The following is a 17,280-nucleotide window of genomic DNA, read 5'->3' as shown; positions in this document are numbered from 1 at the left end:
AAATCTGCACCCAGCAGTGGCTGAACACAGTTAGCATACCTTACTCACTGCTAAGCAGACTGAGGATAAATACATTTTTTTCTGACTTGAAAAACACACAAATTTTCCTTTCTCTATTTTAATCCACAAAGATCTAAAAGAAATATCGGAAATGAAAAAGGAAAATACTATATTATCTACTATTGTGTTCCATATCAGGAGGTGATTTGTTATAAGTTAAGCAGGGGTCACAAACTTGCCTGTCTGCAGGCAGCATGCCGATGGATAAAATGAATGAAATGACTTCAGTTTCCTCATTAGGGGCCCCAAGGAGAGTTAAGGGACCTGTGGAAAACTGAGAAATTCATGCCTGTTCTGTAGTTCAGCCCCTTTATGCCATTTAGGAATGTGGTTCACATATAGATCATTGGAGAGATGCTAGAAACCCAAGATTGTGTATAAAATATAATTTCTAAATATTGACAATTAGTCTTATTTTTCCAACAGAATCTATGGTGTGGAGGCCAAACAAAATGTGTATATTCTAGATATAAACTGACTTTTGCGAGCTTTGACTTAAAAGAGTTCAGAATTATGAATTTTGCTTCTCATGGGAAGAAGCAACAAAAATAAGTCTATGTTTCTACAGAGCAGCAAGGATTAGTGAATGGCCAATGAGTTAAAATCGAGGAAATGAGTGTCCTGCCAAGCTCTTGGATTTATAATCTGAGTGACTTTGGACGGATCACACACACAATCGGTATCTCAGTTTCCTCCTATTTAAATTAGAGTCTCACCTGCCATGTGTCCTTTATGTTTTTCAGGTACCAAATAGTGAATACACTTTTACAATTGCCAGATGTTCTGTTTCAAGGATATATTATCTATTGTTAATTTTTCAACAAGTTATTAATAAAAATTTCCATTGTTTATCATGTAGATTACTCCCTCTATCCATCCAGAAGAGGTAGCTCTTGAGTACTAACGTATGTAACTCAAATCACTGTAAGATTTGAAGTGAAAATAATACATGCTCTGCCATTAATTTAAGCAATTCCCTTAACTGCTGTGGGGATGTTTTCCCGTTGACAAATATAATAATGATACTCTCCATCTTTATTCAAGGAATATTATGAAGCTAAAATGAATGAAAAGATATTAGGAAATGAACATAGTAATAATATAACGTAGCATTTTCAATTTTGAGGACGATTATTAACAATTTTTTTGAAAGGTAATTGTTTTCCATGGAAAAGGAAAGTAATGCTATCACTATATTAATTACCCTGATATTAATAATGTGATGCATGATTTATCACACACCAGTTATACAAAAATATATATATATTATAAGATATCTCTGCAAGTTCAGTGAGATAGACACTCTTGCTGACCTGCTAAAATCCACAATTCTTTCTCCTCCCTTTTTTTTTTATTTTGCCAAGAGTTGAGTAGTTTTATTTGGGGCAGCAATATTCCCAGCCCCATTCTCTACACTTCCTTTCTCAGAGTCCCTTGCAGAAAGGGGTAGACACATAGCAAAAAGTTCACATTAGGCCAGAGAAGCAAAGTCCATGGGGGTTATAAGAAACTTTTGCTTTATATATGTAAGGCAACATTTCAGGAGGCTGAAACTTTCATTCTTCTGGTTTCTGCTCCAGAATTTTTCTAAAGTTCCAGAGGCAGTGAAAAGGAAAGGGAAGAGCTAAGCAAATTGTAGATTTGTTGTGGGTGAAATTTTCAAATGAGGAAATCAATGTTTCAGTTGACAAAGTCCACATTTCTTTGTATGTGAGATCTATATTCTCCAATTTGTTCACATCTCTGTAAATTATTCTCTTTATTTTTGACACTCAACAATATTAAATGAAAACTCATCCATTTGATTCTAACTCCATGATGTTAAGCCCTATCTGTAAGATGTGGAAGCCCACAGTTTGAACAATGAAATAAGAGAAGTCATTAATCTTTCTGGGAAATAAGTCTTCCATCAATAAAATGGGGGTTGTTAAAAAAGCCACTCATTTTTGTAAGAATCAATAGGAGAGTTTATGTAAAACTACTCCATGAAAACTAAAAAGGGCAATAGAAATCAGGTCTTTAGTATTGTTCATGCAAATTTAAAAGTTCACAGATTCTGCTGATTATAAAGTATGATTTTAGAATATTGTGGCATATTTCCTAAATATTCTACCCATGGAAAAATCAGTGATGGCTAAATATATTTAATGGTTCCTTCAACTTTCTTCCAAAAAGCTACAGATTATCTAATGTCCTTCTATTACATTGGATTCTCTTTGGAAGATGCTTCCTTGGTCATTGTTCAAATCCACAGACCAAAGTATCACAATATTGCCTCTTCAGCTTTCCTATCTAGAGAATTCAGGAAGATTTGTGAGACCTTGAGTTTCACTCACACATTATACAGGGTATAAAGGTATTTCACAGCAGAAGATATATGGGACAGCAGGCTGAATAGCCAGAGAGTTAAATACGAAGTGCTAAGATGGATTCTAATGCTTGATTGTGCAAGGGCCAGTGAGGACATTGATGTCAAATATTCATAGTGGAGAAGGAGAGTTGAGAGAGAACAGTGCACTGAGCATCCTCTATTATTAGCAGCCAAATGAAACATGTAGCATACCTCATTTAACCCCCACAGAAATTGAGAGATAGGTATGTACACTTGAGTTTTACAATGGATATTAGAGTGGCTTGTTTCTTTGCCCAAATTTATAAAAATTTGAAAAAGTATATTTAGAATCCCAGCCTAGGTGATGTGAACTCAGACCACTAAGATGTATTTTTGTTCCAGTTCCCTGAAGAAAGACGGGTCAACTGCTAACAGGTGTCCACAACGTCATGAGGATGCATACAGAGACATTATTCTAGGAGTTAGCAGATGAAATTACTAAGGACAGATTTTGATCTATGAGCAACTGGCATGCCTGAGATTGCAATGGTATTTTCTGGTTGGGATGCTCCACAAATACTGGGTTAAATGAGTAACACAGACATGTGTTAGGTCTGTGTTAGTTTTCAGTTGGTGCAGTGTAAAAATTTAAAGTTCAGGCCCTGCATTCAGACTGAGTTTGGATTTAGAGTCGGACACTTGTGTGAACCAGGACATTAATTTAAAATCTTTTGCTTCAGTGTCCTCATTGTTAAAATGGGAATAGTATCAATTCTGCCTCATAGCTTGATTGTCGGAATTAAGGCATTTAATTTTAGCTGTTATCTTTAAGAGAAACTTAAGACTGCTAGCGCTTCATCGTGTTTACTTGGTATCTAAATTTACTTTAATCTGTAAGGCAATGAAGGCAAAAAGGCAAAATAAACTCTAGAAATGTATACATCACAATTCATCTTGTCAAAAATTTTTCTTCAGGGAATATAAATTCGAATGATTTAAAATTAATAATTTAAGATATAAAGAGAAGTACAGGGAATCATGTGAATGAGCATTTCAGATGTGGATATTTTTATTATTTTGTTGGTTGTTTTCTGGAGACAATGTCTCATTCTATTGCCCAAGCTGGAGTGCAGTGGCATGATCATGACTCACTGCAGCCTCAACCTCCTGGGCCTAAGTGGTCCTCCTGCCTCAGCCCCCTCGAGTAGATGAGACTACAGGTGTGCAGCACGATGCCTGGCTAATTCATTTTTGCTTTTAGTAGAGATAGGATCTCACTATGTTGCCCACACTGGTCTTGAACTCCCAGCCTCAAGCAATCCTCACACGTCAGCCTCTCAAAGTGTTAGGATTACAGTTGTGAGCCACCATGCCCCATGATATTTAGATTATAAGTTACAAATTATAACAGACAGCTTTGGTGGGTAACTGCTTAGGCTACAGCTTCTCTTATGAGAATTGCTCCTGATCACACTTGGTGAAATGGAGCAACCAGGTCAGAACTGGATGGCCCATCACTCTTGCCATGGCAGATTGAACTATTTACCCAGTTTTTCCTAACAGACTGTGTCTCCCAGGAAGTTGAAATTGGAACTCAGAGAATGTAGTCAATTTCCGTCAGACACTTGAACTTGGAATGTGTGCAATATTGGGGCTGGGGCAGTCTGGTAAAGGCTGAAGCAGCAAAGTAGAAAAGGCAGGTTGGCAGAGAACAAAGAAAAACTGAAGTCATGTCTGGAGCCAGGCAGCTGGGACCAAGTCAAGACTCTGTTCTTTGTTACTTGCCAGTTTATGTGACCTTAAGCAAGTGACTTAACTTCTCCCTACTCAGTTCCTTTTCTCATTGTGATGATTGAAGGAGTCAGGACAGGTGAGGCACCTGGAAGGCACTTGTGACCCAGCACAGGCTCTAGAGTGTTATCTCATCTCTAATTCTGGGCTACCTCTTATTCCACTATCATATGTCTGTATTCATCTGTGCAGGTGATCCCTTATCACAAGTGTGCAAGTTGGGGTGTGAAGGGGTACCTTGTTTCCTAATAAACTTCTAGCTTCTTGACCTGGTCCTGCATAATGGGACTTCATGCTTTTGCATTCCTTGAAATCACCCTGTATGCTTCCAATAAATCATCTTTTTCCCCTCTATTAATAATGGTTTCAGGCTCTGTAAATACATAATCTCTGAAGATGAAACACCAATTTGCACTGCCCTTTGGGATAATTTGAAGAACCTGTTCCTGACATTTTGGTCAACGATTCAGTATTAAGCATACTCTTGCTCCCTTGCACCTTCCCCTGATGTAGAGGCTGTTATTGGATACGTATAGAAATTTTGCAGTGTTCTATTAGAACAGTAATAATCAAAGAGAGTGCTAGGCATGAGAGTGATATGAAACTCACAGATCATAAAGATGCCTCCAAATTATTATTATAATCTACATCTAAAATCATTTCTGTTTCATAGCTCCCTCTGGTAAAAAAAATAAAACTCATAATTCAGTTAGGTAGTTTCTAGATGTGGTTGCTATTGAAAGAATCTCAAAACATATTCCCTAAGACCCTCTCATGGGTAAGCCTGACATAATCATAAAAAATAAAAATGCTATTAAATAGACTATAAATTTCAAAATGATACAGAAATGCAATATAACCAGCCAGAGATTTGAAGGAAATAATAAAAGCAAACAAAAACTAAATGGACCCTTCCCCCAGGAGAGATAATACCAAAGCCACAAGACAAGGATCAAGGAGGTTCTACAGTATCACCTAGTTCAGGTGAGACCTAGGGCTTTGAGGGTCAGATAAATTGCTACATGGGCAGCCAAACCACGGTGCTTATAAATCATTAAGAATTTAAATAAAAGCATTGCAAAATAGATGTTTTATTTTTCTTTGCATACTATATAAGTGCACTTTGCTAGAACCTAAAAGAAAATCCATGTTTGTAAAATATGCAAACTCTTCCCATAAATCTAAATCAGGGATGATTTCTGGCTTTGAAGCTATGTGGTAATGTGCAATGCATTGCAGTATGAGATTTTGGTGAAACAAGGAATAAAATCAATTAAGAAAGTCTGGTCTGCACTGTAAAACCTAACTAAGCAAATAAAAACCAAAGTTCTTTGTAAAATCTTTAGAGACAAGCTGATCATTACGTTTGCAGCACTATTATTAAAAACATTTATTTCATTGTAGGTACTTCTCCATGCTATCCAGAAGGGTATCTTAGCCAGAATTTATGACCAGTCATACAAGTTGAGCTCACTGTCCTGAGTCAATTGCAATACCCTTTACATAAAGGTAGTGTATAATATACCACAGTGTTATTCACATGGCATTCATCAGCCATGCTCACCATCAAGTACCAATCTCCCAGGGTCAATGGAACCTGAAATATCTGCCAGAGCAGCACTGAGATTCCCCCTAGGTACCTATTACCTCTCATAGAAGGGTGGGAGTACTTGATGATGGTTCGAATGTTGTATAATTCTCTGATCCCTGAAATTTTACAATCAAAGCTTCTTCAATTTATAAGTTAATTTTTTACTTTTTTGACCTGTGTGAGATGTCCACGGGGCTAGGACTCACAAAAAGATTCTCATTTTGATTTTCACTTTATTGATGAAGAAACTGAGGATTGGAAAATGGGAGCAACTTCTTGTGGTTACCCAGAGGCATGAGATGCAGATGGGTTCCGAGTTTCCTTCAGTCATCCTGAATCTTCCTCATCTCATTTTCAGGAATACTTATATGCTTTTGTTCTATTTGAAATTCATTTTGTAATTTATCAAGCTTGATCTCAGATCTATCTGGCCACTGCTGATCAGTAAAAAACTCCCTTATCCGAGAAAGAAGCACCAGAGGAGTTGGTTGGAATGAAAACAACCATGTTCTATGCCACCTCCGTCTCCAAGCTTTTAATAACTGTTTTCTTGGACTTCTGGGGAAAAAGTAGTCATTGCAAATCATTCTGCTTCTGCAACTACAAAATTATCTGAGGGAAAAGGTACTGTTAAAGTCTACTATTTCATGGCATCAGATCATTCTCTTAGCAAGAGCAAAGGACACTGTTAGGGCTACAAATCATGTAACTACAACAGGTCCTAAAGTCCCACATGTTTTAAAACATGTCAGAAGCACCACCGACTGCAAGAGAAATATCATTTTTACCTGATTTTCTAAAACATGCAATAACATTTACAGGAAGAGGGGAAAGCTTATCATACTTTCTGGGAGCTGTAGTGGTAGGAAATGCATTATAGCAAAGAATTATCTGTTGTTACCATTCCTATTAGGATAGAGATGTATTAAATATTTCTTCTGAACTTTCTACCAAAAAGTGGGTAATGAGAGATGTGCGTCATAAACAATGCCACTTCGTAAATCCCCTCAGATCTGCACACAGCTTTTGAAGTTCTACTGCTCAGGTCTGCAATCCCATCCAGGATAAATCACTGCTGAGTGCCATGTCTCCAACAGGGGGTTGTTAATTAGTTTTAAAGGCTCCTGCGGTTCCTCTACTGCTTCCAGGAAGTATGCAAACCCAGCAACATATAAAAATACATTTTTTTTAATGGTCAGCCCAGACTGAGATTTTATGGGCTTCCCAGGGCTGTATAAAAGTTAAGCTATATGCAAATGTGCAAAGAGAAGGCTGTTAAAATTGACTGGGATGAATGCTTTGTTTATTTTGCAGCTGGAATGCAGTGCAACTTCACTGAACTGAAAGGGGAAGGAGGCCAAACACCTTGTGTATCCAGCTGCAGGGCTGGGGCAGGGGAGCGCTGCTCTGCATCTCTGGATTCGTTCTAGTTTGCACCCACCTCAGCTTTGGAGCTGTGTTTTGTACTCCGAGACAGCAAAATTTTTTCATCCTCAAACATGGTAGACTAGGAATAGAAAGTCTGAGAATTCTAGCATCTTAGAAATGGTGTGGAGCTTAGAGAAGGGCATCTTCCCCCTCCCTCCCATATCACAAGCACAGAAAATGAGATCCACAAGCCAATCTCAAAAAGTCATCCATATTTAAAAACAGTATATTGTACCCTAAGTGTGTGTGTATGTGTGTGTGTGTGTGTGTGTGTGTATAGTTATTTGTTAATCAAAAACAAAAATGAATTTCAAGAACAAATGAAATACAAAAAAATACTCATGGCAGCCCTCATCACTGTTTATTAGAGGCAGCAGATGCCCTAGAGATAATTATTAATCAAAGTCAAAAAATCATTGGATTTGATTTCCAGTTTAACCAGTATTTATTAATCATCTAGTAGGTACCAGGAACTGTGCTCTGAACATTGAAGGCTCTGAACAATCTCAGGTCTCAAATAACTTGTTTCGGTTTTGAAATTTTTAAATTACATTTTCACTGATGTATAATTTAGATACAATAAGACTCATAGATCTTACGTGTACAGTTTGATGAGTTTTGATAAGTATAAATACCTGTGAGATTATGTCAAAGAACAAACACACACATCCCCATAGACACATGCACAATTATGATATTATTTCTTTGTTTATAGTTTATTTAAAATATGTTCCTGATTTGGGAATTTTAATTCTCATTTTTAATCCTAAAAGGCCCACAACCCTCAAGTTATCCAAGAAGTCAGTAGAATATTTAGTTGTGTGCATGCACACACACACACACACACACACACACACACACACACACAAACCCACAAACTTTTCTTCTTGCTGTGATAAAATGCTATCCCTGTGAAGTCATATAATCTCTCTTTTTTTCTGCATATCAGTAAGATAACATTTAACACTACCCAGAAAGTGGGACAGTAATATCATAACAGCTAATGTATAGTTAGTGACAGCTAACATAACAGCTAATGTATACTTACATCCCTTAGCTCCATAAGGGATATAATTGACTTTTTCCCACTCATCCTCACCAAAAAGCTTGGACTAGGCACAATGATTAACAACTCCATTTCATAGCGTTCTTCTGAGGCACAGAGAGTTCAATTGCCTAGTCAAGTAGGTGGCAGGAGAATACAACGAACCCTTATTTTCTGACTTTAGAGTTTAGGTTTGTTAACTCCACACAAGACGGTATTCCAAAATAAGATAATCACCTATATAAAGGCTAAAGGGTATTTTTTTGTCTGTTAGTCCCTAAATCTATAACCAGGGCTACAACTTGGTCACATAGGGCAATCCTAATACCTAAAATAATATAGTAGAATTCAAGATTCTTTTGAATTTAAAACAATAAAATGGATAGATAGATAAATATATAGGTGTTTTCAAACAGCTAAAATGTAGATAACTGAATGCCAGAACAACACTAAGATTCACTTTTTAGCCAATAAACAAAATAAAAGAGAATATGTGATAGACACCACATGTACTCTTGACTGATTTACAGCCACCCTTGGCTCCAGCCCTTTACCTTTGCTCAATTTCTTAAAATTTCCTCTTCTCTTTGCACTCATCCAAGCTTCAAAACCTTTTTTTCTATATTTATGGTTATATAATTTACCTCCTCAGGCAATGTTGGACAACTTAGAGAACTCAGTGATTTCAGGTAACATAAAAAATACTCCAAACATCCCCAAAACTTGTCTCCCCAAGACAGTTTTCCCTAGTTATCTCCTTCTGATAAGAGAAATGGATAGGCATATCCTAATTTGCCTTGGTATTACTACTGCTTTACCCAACTTATCTGGCATTTTTCTATTACTTTTTAAAGATTACTAAGCCAAGATATTAACAGTTATCAACCAGAATGTTTAAAAAATGACAAAACCAAAAGCAATAAGGCTTTAATATTTTTACCTCAGATACACAGTATATTTAAAAACCTCTCTTTAAAACAAAAATCAGATGATTGTCAGGGATGGTCAGGTCCAGTTGAAGGTAAGATAGGTGAGGCCTCTTAGGGCCATGCCAGGGTGGTAATGGGCAGAGACCACTGAGGCAGATGCCATTTGGAGAGCCAGTTCCCCAGCAATTGAAGAATAATCACCAGCCAACGGGGAAGGGTTGAATGTTATCAAATTGGTGGTTGGAAAATTATCTAATTGGATAATCCTTACAACATGCCACATAGATCTACAGAGATACATATTTTCCAGGCAATTTAAGGAATTACTTCTAAAAAGTAAAAATATAAAATTCTACAATCATCCATGATTAAATATTCCATTCACATCAAGGATAACTTGAGGATTGTGAGCTTTCAAAGATAAAAGAAAGAAGTAACAACTTCAAGCTCAGCTCAAGAATATATGTTAAATAGATTATAAACAAAGAAATAATATCATGAATAAGTAATGTGCCCCTGAAAACAAATAAGAAAAGCACTAACACAATAATAGACAAATGGGCTATGAACATGAAAAAAAAGTTTTAAAAATAAGAAACATAATATATCTAATAAACATGTGAAAGAATAACTTCTCTAGAAAATAAGAAAAATGCATATTAAAACGTATGGTTATTCTTTGCTATCAAATTACGTCAAGGTTGGTGATAGTGCAGTGTGGCAGCCTTTTCAAAATGCTTCTATTAGGGGACTAAAACAACACAGTGTTCCTTGTAAATGAATTTGCTTCCATGTTTCAAGATCACTAAAAGTACTCCTGTTTTACCAAGTGATTCTGTTTCTCAGAATTTATCTTTTGAAAAAATTCTTTAAATATGCAAAAAGATGCTCACGATATTTATAATAGCAAAAGAGAAAATGGAAACAATCTACTTGTCCAATACCAGGAGATATTCACTCTATTTCAAAATATTTACATAAAGGAATATAGCAGTTCACATTTCCAAAGAATAACAGAGATTAAAAAAATGATCATGATAAAACAGTTAAAAAAACAGAAATGATAAATTTTTAAAAAATTATCAGTGGTCAAAAAAATGAAGGATTTTTTCTTTTGTTAGAGAGAGAATACAATAGTTTAGACAATTTAGTTATTATGTTACATTTTGTTAATGTAGAAAAAATACAGCATATGTACAGACTTGTCAAATGCAATTTGTTCTGTTAAGAACAAGTTGCTTGTTTAGACTTGACAAAAACATAGAATGTAGTTATCTGTAGAAAGGAATATATACCTATAACTTCTAATAATTATACTGTTAATATTTTGTCTGGAACAAAGGACAATGCATCATTCAGATAACTGGGAAGAGAAGTTGGATATGCAGGAAGGGAGGCCAGATCACCTCTGCCTGAGAGGGGCGCAGAGTCACTAATAGCCCTCTGGCTCAGATGGCACATTTGTATACATGAATAAAAGGGTACCTATTCCTCCTAACACTTCACTGCCATGTGCCCAGAAATGCTCATAACTGTAACTACAAAAGTAAACGGTGCCCTCTGGAATTGCATGTTTCAATGGTCCAAAGTTACTCAGGCTACTACCTAAGAAGATCAGAAGTCACTTAGAGACTGGGTCTAGAAGAGGCTCATAAGGGGTCAAGAAATGAAAAGAGGGGAAGCTATGCCCCAAACCCTGTCCCACACTTCACTGCTTTCCTTAGTGTTATGGAGGAAGTGCTGGATGAGAAGAGCAGGAAAGTGATCATGTCTGATCACTACATGGAGAGTTCAGAGATCTTTGGTGACAGAGTGCGTGATGAGGCTGGAGGCAGACAGAAGGACATGGTTCAAAATAGGCAGTTAGAATAGACATGTCAATCTATAAAATTAGGGAAAAAATACCTCTCTTCTGAGATTGTTGTTAGCATGGAATTCCATATATACATTTGCCTATAGACATATATTACTTGGCAAGTTTTAAATGTTTACAAATAATAACAGTAATATAAAAACCTGCTTCATCTCACTGACATTTTAGTAAATTCTAGAGAAATTCTTACCAGCATGGCTAAGTGTTTCTCATGCTGTGTTAGAAGGAGCCAGGCAGCCAAGAAACCCAGCATTAATAACAGCTCCAGTTCCACCATTTCTAGCTAACGGGTAAATCTTTTAAACAAGACCTATGTTTCTTTACACATAAAGTAGGGGTAAGAATAATATTTACCTCTTCCCAATGAGATCCTGTCTATAGAATGAATATAAATTCTGAAGGACCTGCATAAATGCAAGAGATATTCTGGATGTGTTTGCATGCATGCATATGTGTGTTTTATGTTTAATCTTCACCCCTCTGTTTCTGTTTTCACTAACAGCAAACACATGAAACCTAAAAGAAGCCTCCATGCTTTGTACTGAAACAAAAAGAGGCACCTGGGAAACTGTTCTGCTTTGTTGCTTTACTTTAAAATAGAGGGAAGTTGAAAAGAGGAGGAGACAGCAGCCAAGTCCTTGAGGTCTTGGACTCTAGAGCAAGCAAAATACAAGGAGCTAAAAAAAAAAATGTTCATGGGTAAACTTCTGAATAAAAGCAATCCCAGTCCTCTAACATCTTCCCAGATGCTCCATGGGAGACATTTCCTGGATTATTGGGAAGCTTTCCTTGAACTTGGAAAAGGCAGCTTTGTAATTTACTATAGACATGCACTACGTATTCCAGTTTTAACCAAGGGAGAGAAGAGAACCCATTTTGGTGCACATCACTGGACCAGCTAAAGATTGAAACTGTTGATGATATCATGGTTTCTGTGAAGACATGAGTTCCTGCACATTAGTTAAGATTATAAGTTTTTCTGCCAACTTCCCATATCTAATGTCAAGGGAATGGAATAGAGGAATTCATCACATATCTGCTTCTTACATAATGAAAATGCCAAAGTTTTGGAATTAGAGTTAAAATATGTACAGGTGCTAGTTTTGTAAATAAAATGTTAGCAGAAACTCAATCAACGTTAGCAACTCTTCTTCTGGGGGCATTGCTATGTTGTTTGTATTTCTGTCCCTTACTTTATGTCATGGATTAATAAATGAAAGGGTGCCAAATGAAGACATTTCTTTGGTCTGGATATTAACCTGATAGCACAAATCTCATCTAAAAAAAGTATTTGCATAGACCTCTCTTTTTTTCCCTAGGCTCATTTTTGATGTAAATGACTTGCTAATGTTGAACTTTATTAACTCTAAAATATGTGAGACTTGTTCTTTTTTCTGGTTTTAACATTCAGAAAGTGGCACATATTTACCTATGTAACAAACCTGCACATCCTGCACATGTACCCTGGTACTTAAAAGGTTTTTAAAAAATTTTAGAAAAGTATTTATTAAATTATGAAAAATTATTTCTAGTAAGACTAGGCCACATTATGCAGGTGATTTGAGGCACAGTCATCTATACTTCACCATTCCATAAGCTAGCAATAAATACAGAGGCAAATGCTTTTGTACATTTTCTGCATATAGGAAAAAGGCACTTTCTAATTTCAAAGTTTAATGTAATAATATCATTCAGGTATTACATTTCTTTCCTTTCCAAAGTTTTCTCATCTTTGCTTTTCCTGGATATCCTTAGGAAACTTATTGGGGCACTTATTTCTTATAGACAGGTCACAGGGGGCATCATTTTTCTGTAGCATGAAAGGAAGACTGTGTCAACATGGAACCCTAGTGGTCCACATGAGTTAGAGTATTAGGGATGTTAGGAAAATTGAGGGAAGCAGAAAGTGCAGAATCTGAAAAACAATTAGGCAGTTCTCCTATCCAAACCTGTTAACACATTTTTTTATAGGTCTCCTACCACCCCCTCCTCTCTTTACACACATAGATCCATATGCCTTTCAAAAGTCAAACTCTAGTGATGTAGTATTTTCCTTAAGGCTTTAGGGAACAGCATTGGCTCCCTATTGTCTGCTCATCCGCCAGCGTTCTTTGAACTAATGTTCAATGCCCTTCATGACTTCCTCTCTTCCAATTTACATTATTTCTGATGCCTCTTTGTCATGAATCCCTGCCACCAGCTGATGAGCATTTCTGTGGATTTTGAGAGGACATGATTTTAGGCTTTAGAAAGCTGTGCATATTAAGTTGCAATTTACAAGAAGTGAAAGATGTCAAGGCACAGGGTTCCCACTTGGATTATACATGATCCAGAGAGAACCTATAATATTTAGAAGCTTTAAGACTAACCTAAAATACAGTTTCATCCTTGATGCTTCACAGTTGTGACTGCCATGGTGTACACCTCTGTAGGGTTCAGGTGAATTTTAGGAGCACATCCACCTTCTGTTTTCAATTGTGGATTGAAACAGTAAATGTACTGAGCACCTGCAGTATTCCAGACTTGCAGCTAAGCATTTGTATACGTATCAGTGAGACAGGCAAAATTTTTCTCATTTTACAGAGGAAAACTGAGCACACATGACCAAGGACAAGCATCCAGTCAGGGAACTAAGACTCACACTTATGTGGTTTGTTGTAGGTGTTTAACTTTTTTCTCAAGCTCACTTCCTAGAGAAATGGTTATCTCTTCTGTTAGAATGTAGGTCTACTGATCACGCAGACTTCTAGATATCAGGTTAATTTACTGCAATACTACCCTCATCATATACCAATTATATAAAACTCAGTTAATTTCAATGCTCCAACAAAAATCCATTCAATTTCTCCATTTCACTAGAAGCAGCAGTGAACTTCATGGAGCCAGGGAATAGGGATATGCTGCAAAACATTTTATGTTCAATGTCCAGCAGAGCTCCTGGCTTGTAGAGATTGATCAAAGTCTCTTAAATGAATAGATTATAAATAGGTCCTGGGCTCAGGCTTATACCAGTCTTTCTGAATATTGACAAGAAGTAGACTTGTCCAAGGTCACCAAGTGACTGCTCACTTCAGCAAAATGTTTCTAAATATTTCTTATGCAGAAACTAGGCTAGCACGAGGTGCTAAGTCTAGACTAAGGTAAGTCTGGAAGAGGAGGATGTTCGCTCTCTGTCCTTAAGAAGTTTAAAATCTGATCTAGTTCCATCTTCCAGTGCATTTCTTATGGGCTATACCAAGCCACCAATGATGTAAATAAAACATTCAAGTTTCTTGTAGAAATGTTGCTCCACTATCCTTCATGCAATAATGCAGCACTTTGTAACAAGCTTTATAATGAGGCTATGAATTAAAGTGATGCATGGCTTTTCTGAGCCACAATATGTATCACAACAGCCTGTATTAACAATTTAAAACCATATAATGTGCTTTATAAGCTAATAAAGTAGCTGCCTCTAAATGATTTATCAAATATGAATAATGCATCCAGATATAACTTACAGGAACAGAGCCAGCCACCCCCATTCCTTTGCTAGCTGACTTTCTACACAGATGATCCTGAGGACACATGGGAGCTGAGTTACTGAGCTCTAGACACCAGCCTCCTGTTCTGCCAGGAAGCCTGCCTGAGTTCTCCCAGAAGCCTCCCTTCTAATCACGTATTTTCAATATTTCAGCCAGCCTCTCAGCCTTTTCCCTTCTGGTGCTCTCTAACCCTTTATTCTCCCCTATAGCTTTCTCCTCTTTTACAGTCTTCCTCATTCCATCATCCTTTCTGCTTATTTAAAGGTAAGATGGGAGTTATCTTAGAAAGTTTCTGTATAGGAGCAGCTATATGTAGTAGATGAAGCAATCAGAGGGGAGAACTCTATGGGCTCATAGCCCAGAAAGAGAACAGTTCCATATGCTTTCTAGACTTCTAAGATATATTCACATTAGATTTTAAATGGCCCATTATTCTAAGTGAAGTGACTTAGGAATGGAAAACCAAATATCATACATTCTCACTTATGAGAGAAAGGTAAGCTCTAAGGATACAAAGGCATAAGTGTGATATAATGGACTTTGAGCACTCTGTTGCAAGAGGAGTTAGGGATAAAAGACTACATATTGGTACAATGTATACTACTCAGATGATGGGTACATAAATATCTCAGAATTCACCACTAAATAACCTACCCATGTAATGAAAAACAATCTGTACCCCAAAACTTATTAAACTAAGACCAACATAAAGAACTTTGGAGAAGTGGTGGAATAGAAAATGGCTTCTGTCTACCCTTATAAGTTCTTCGGCTGGCCTATAAATTAAATTAACATAAGACAGGTTAACAGAAGAAAAAACATATTTAATTATCTACATATACATGGGAGTCCCACAAAATAGGAGACTCAAATAAGGGTCAGGTAATTAAAGCTTCTAGAGCATTGTAAACTACAGAAAGAAACAGAAGCTTGGGTCATCTGGGTAGCGGCGGAGACAGAAGTTAAGGGAGGGTGAAAGGAGGAAATGCATGGTGAATAAAGATTGTCTTGTTGAAACAAAAGTGTTTAAAACATATCTAAATTTATAAAATAAGAGTAAATGTCCTACCTGATGTGATGCTGTATTATATGTAAAACTGAGTGCATATGTTAAAAAAAGAAAAGCACAAGCATTGACATGGTTAAGCATTATTTAAATACTTTTCTTTAAAATATTAGTTCTGTTTTCTAAAATCACATTCTAAAACCATCCTTATTTTGAAATCAGAACATACATTAGTAAAATGTATTAGGAATAGTAGTAACATTAGTAGTAGTAATAAAATATATTAGACCCATTATTAGGGAAAGAAATAACAATGAGTCAACTGGTAAACGATGCCTCACTTATAAATTTATTTTTACATAGTTAATTCTAACGGTTATCAACAGTCCCTTTAAACCATTCATAGTCTCTTACCCTAATGTCAATAAAGTCAGCAATATGAAACACTTTCTGAAGGGTACAGTGACCTGAAAATAAAAATTCTGCATTTGAAAAACAATTAATTGCCTAAACTCCTAAATACTAACTAGATTTCATGCTTAGAGTTTTATCTGTTGAACACTGCCTTTGTGAACTCTGACGGTGTTTACCAAAAGACTCAAAGCATGGTGGATCTCAATCTGGACTTCTTGAGAAGATTTAGTGTTTGAAATAAATATACATATGCACAAAACCAAAGGCATAGTGGAGAAGTTTGTAAGAGATCATTGTTCCTTTCTAATATGAGAAGCAGTTATCTCTTTAGAAACCCATAAAAGAACCTCATCAAACTAAATTTTAAAACATTAAGAGAACTTGCTGTGAGAAAAAAGACACAGGATTATTATCATCTCCAGCAGAGAACAAACTCACCATAGGCCAGAAAATTGAAGAAAAATCCAACCTTCTATACATTTATGAAATGTATCTGGAACTAGAAAAATTGATTCAAATCCTAAAGAGCAGTAACCACAGACTGAGCCTACACCAACACAAACACTCATTCCCATATGAAATGCAAAACAGGAAATGCACCAAAGGCCAGCAGGAAAGCTGACAGAAGTCTCTTTTTCACAAGTGTACTGCAGCTGTCTTCTGAAAGTTAGAATGGAGCAGCAAAGACAAGAGATATCTCTGGCAGCACAGAAAGCAGGGGACGTGGTGGGAATTCACATAGAAAATTCTTCAGTAACCAAAAAGCTTAATGCTAGTCTACAAAGTAGAGTGAGACCTCGCAGCATTCAGAAAACTGGCAGCTCATTTTTAAAGGATAATGAGAACTCTGGAATATTTCTACAGTTCTGATCTCGAGACTTTCTAAATGAAATCTAAAATCCCAAGATGGCCCTCAGAAATTTGAAATTAGAGGCAAAGAAAATCAATTAAACCTGCAAGAATAACCTGACCCAGGCCATCTAAAGATTAGACTCACTCAGAGCACTCCCCTCAATGTTTTCTGACTGAAGATATGATACGGTATACTATTATTTGGATTCAGACTGTGTTTACCTGTCTTTGTTGTTCTACTTCACAAAATGCCTGGCATTCAATCAAAAACTCCAAGGCACATGTTGAAGCAAGAAAATGCAACAGAGAAAACACTTAAATGGCTACAAGGGAGTAACAAACAAAGAGAATAAAATAATTATGATGAAGTTTCCACTTTTGCTAATGGAGAGGTGACTTACAAGACTAGCCCTCCTGCCATAACAACTATAGAAC

The 17,280-nt window shown here is 36.5% G+C and overlaps 1 long non-coding RNA gene across 3 annotated transcripts in view; it reads right to left on the bottom strand.

Annotated features, from left to right (window-relative positions):
* The window catches only part of LOC118147387 (uncharacterized), a 103,505-nt gene extending 86,969 nt beyond the window's left edge, over positions 1-16,536 (bottom strand). For all 3 annotated transcript variants that reach the window (XR_013526136.1, XR_004733732.3, XR_013526135.1), the window contains exon 1: positions 16,432-16,536. This is a non-coding gene — a long non-coding RNA (uncharacterized LOC118147387). The remainder of the gene's footprint in view (positions 1-16,431) is intronic.
* Positions 16,537-17,280: the final 744 nt, after the last annotated feature.

The sequence above is a fragment of the Callithrix jacchus genome, chromosome 14 (assembly GCF_049354715.1).
Source record: "Callithrix jacchus isolate 240 chromosome 14, calJac240_pri, whole genome shotgun sequence".
Lineage (NCBI taxonomy): Eukaryota > Metazoa > Chordata > Mammalia > Primates > Cebidae > Callithrix > Callithrix jacchus.
This window is presented reverse-complemented; position numbering and strand designations above follow the sequence as displayed.